Source organism: Aptenodytes forsteri, unplaced genomic scaffold (assembly GCF_000699145.1).
Source record: "Aptenodytes forsteri isolate BGI_AS27 unplaced genomic scaffold, ASM69914v1 Scaffold172, whole genome shotgun sequence".
NCBI classification, from domain to species: Eukaryota; Metazoa; Chordata; class Aves; order Sphenisciformes; family Spheniscidae; genus Aptenodytes; species Aptenodytes forsteri.
Genome location: NW_008795018.1, coordinates 11,008,091 through 11,011,620, shown reverse-complemented (window position 1 = coordinate 11,011,620; position 3,530 = coordinate 11,008,091). Strand labels below are relative to the sequence as shown.

The 3,530-nt window shown below is 42.0% G+C and overlaps 1 protein-coding gene across 2 annotated transcripts in view; it reads left to right on the top strand.

Annotated features, from left to right (window-relative positions):
• Positions 1 to 2,641: 2,641 nt before the first annotated feature.
• Positions 2,642 to 3,530, top strand: part of CLDN12 (claudin 12) — a 14,562-nt gene continuing 13,673 nt past the window's right edge. For both annotated transcript variants that reach the window (XM_009275679.2, XM_009275678.2), the window contains exon 1: positions 2,642 to 2,710. The gene's annotated coding sequence lies outside the window, so the exon portion shown is untranslated. The remainder of the gene's footprint in view (positions 2,711 to 3,530) is intronic.

Sequence of the window (3,530 nt, the reverse complement as noted above, 5' to 3'; positions counted from 1 at the left end):
GGGGGGACGGGACGGGACGATTTCTGCGGCCCTTCCCGGTTTACCCCTGCAAGCCTCGCTTCGCAGCGCGGCAGGCTTCGTGCGCTTCGGCCGGGAGTACGCTCCCTGCCAGCGGGGCTCGGGGGTGCCTGGCGGGTGCCGGGGGCGCGCAGGGCAGCTGCCGAGCACCTCGGGGGGGAGAGCGTGTTTTCCGCTTCGGCCTCGGCTGTCCCTCATCTGTTTTTTCCAAATCAATCGGCAAAGCAACTACCCGTGCTACAAGTTTTTCTTGAAACTCCTAAGGCATTAGATAGCAACGTTAATTCTAATCCTTTATGTCTGGATTTAATTTTTAATAGGAGTTTTGTAGAACTTGGAACTCTGTGATTGATTTCTGGAAGAAAAAAATTGCCTGGTGGCACTGATTCTGTATCAGTTACTTCCAGTTATCTTGAGACAGGACAGATGTTGGTCTCCTGTTTCTGGTGGTCAGTTATCCAAAACCCCTAATAATTTTTTAAACTGATAATACTGTTGTGGAAAGTTTCAGAAAGCATTTGTTTATAAATTGTACTTACTGTGATCTCCCTCCTGCAGGGCTTCACAGAACAGCGGTGGTTGCCAGACCATGGTCTTCTCAAGGCCATGCAAGGGAACAGAACTGGCTTTACTCATCACTGAATTATGTTTCTAGTAAATGCCTTTTTTTTTTTTTTTTTCTTCCCCTCCTTCTTTGCTTCATCTTTTTAGCTTGTGGGCAGTTAATGATTTACCAGTTTTTAACCAGCTTCTGCCAGCATCTCTTGTTACAGCAATGTGGATCTTTAGAATAGGAGCCATGGTAAAATCTGTCCCTGAAGTGGTATTAGGACTGATTAACTTTTGTGGATCAGATGTAACAGCCTTGAGTATTACAGCTGTAAAATGCTTGGGGTGTAAGAAGCTTGAGTCTAGAATCTAAGGCAAGACGGGTTTCACCTATCCTGACCAAAGTGTGCTTGAACTGCTTCCCTTGGACAGCTAGTTCAGAAGTGGCTGAGGTCCCTAGTTGTTCAACACCACCAGTGACAGAGAATAAAATCAGATGGACTAAACAGCTAGAGGAAGAGAAAAGAAACTCAATGTCTGCAGAAATGGAGGGCTTTCTGAGTTGGCTATTGTAGAATATTCCATACCTGCTCTGTATCTGTTTATTACAACAGCTGGTGGCCACAGGTTTGCATCATTTAATGGGAGGGACCCCTGGGCTGGGCACAGCTCCTTTTCTGACAGGTTTGTTTGCCAGTACTAATTTTCTACTTAATTGTGGTTGTTACTGAGTGCTGGCTGGTATTTTGAGGCGTGAACCTGGAGTGGGATCAGTATGTTTATCTTAGCAGCAACTGAAGCCAAATGCACAGAAAGCTTGAAAATTGCTCAGAAATGTTAGCGAATAAAAACAGCTGCTCTGAGCTGTGCAGTAATAATTATTTTTTTTAGTTCCAAACTCAAAAAAAAAAAAAAGCTGCTAGTTCTCCTCCAAATGCAATTGAACATGTTGACGCTGCCCTCTGCAGCCCTGCATAGTTAGTTTGCCCAAATTGCTGCGTTTACTCAGAGCAGTCTTGTTTGATTAACCTGGCAGTGGAAATCCAGTGAGATGCTTGATTTCATTGTGTCTGCATTTCCGTGTCTTATATGCAATAGCATTCATATTGGAGGACTCTAGACTTGGAAATTCACTTTCTCATTTAGTGAAAAATTTGAGTTGCATGAGTGTGTGCCATAAGGTCTCTCTCTTGCCTAGATGGTTCGATAGAAGAATTTCTTTGATGTTGCACCCCAGGAGACTGCGCATATATAAATGTTATAATATTTTGGGGTTTGATATAGGTCATTTAGCATAAATGCTATGTCCTTGTTAGTACAGTAAAGTCACCTTTAGGTTGTAGCTCTTAACAGTCATATAATGACATGCTTGTAGGTCTGACACTGTCCAGTAGAAAAGCAATTTTCCTATTATGACCTGCAGAGCTGCTCTTGGGACTCAGTGGTGTGGGTCCCAGATGCGGGTGTAAAGAGAATCCACAAAATGATCCTTTTTCTTCCTCTGGAAAAGCTGGACAGCCGTTGAAAAGGCATCACCAGTACTTCCTGCCTTTCTCCCTTTTCCTTCAAACCTTTGTGTAGAAGCCCGGAAGGAATAGAGAACCACAAGTATATAAACAGTTTAGAGTCTGTGTTTTGTTCTCTGACATTAAAAAAATCATTGCACCCCTTCCTCCCTGCTGTTTAAGCACAGCCTGGAACCTAACATCTGAAATAATCATTTTCTATGACTTTATATGGATTTTTTTGCTAGAAACATAAAATTCAGGATGTGAACATCTCTGTGTCTTGGAATACCCATAAGAAAGGTTTTGCACCCTTCTTATCTGTTGCATGAAGACAGAGATGAGTAGGTAGAAAGAGAACATGCTCTGGGGAAAAATCCTGGGGGAAGGAAAAAAAAAAAGTAGTTTGAGTTTTGTTATTTAAATAAGAGGAAATTGTGGAAAGGTGATGGAGTTGGCCTAATGTAAACATATCTGAGATTCCTTATTTCTGAATTACAATGTAAACACTGTTGCTGGAATTGCATGAAACAAATGTGATGTTGACTCTCTCTTTGTTCTGTTTCTTAGATCCAGTAACACCTTTTTTCCTACTGCTAAAAGTTGCTAAGGTTCCTCTTGATTTGGACACGCTGTTGGTAAGTACACTCGATCCATATTAATTAAGACAACATCTGGTTTTTTACTGTCTTAATCGGGGATCTGTACCTGAAGCTATAATTACAGCTGTAAAGCTAGCAGTATTTGCAAGATGGGACAAGTTTCCTCTGATGGGGGGGATCATGGATAACTTACCTACAAATTCACTTTCCCTTGATACCCTCTAATGGGAAAATGAACTATTTTCTATGTCTTTCCCTTCCTACCCCAAGAGAAGCACTAGGGACTCTTTCATTTTTACTTTTTCTTAAAAGCAAACAAACAAAAAAAACCCTCAAAAACCAAATACCACCACCAACCAAAAAAACCCTAAAACAACCCCAAACCAACCAACCAAACCCAAAACAACAACAAAACCCAACCAAAAAAACCACCCTTGGAACACCTACCAGGAATGGCCAGCAAAAACAAGGTATGCAGGGTGGCCTAAACACTCCTGGCAACTATAGGATGAACTAGAGACTGAAGTCTTCTGTCCACGTAACTGGTACAGCAGACGTAATAGAAAAATACAAATTTCCCCATGCTGTCCTAAGTCTTGGCTGTGTAGTCCTTCCCATAACTGTACTTTGATAGTGTAGAAGGAAAGCTGTTGTGGTTTAACCCCAGCTGGTAACTAAGCACCACGCAGCCGCTCGCTCACTCCCCCCGGTGGGATGGAGGAGAGAATTGGAAGAGTAAAAGTGAGAAAACTTGTGGGTTCATGTAAGAACAGTTTGATAATTGAAATAAAATAGAATAATAATAACAGTAATAATAGAAGAATACACAAAGCAGGTGATGCACAATGCAATTGCT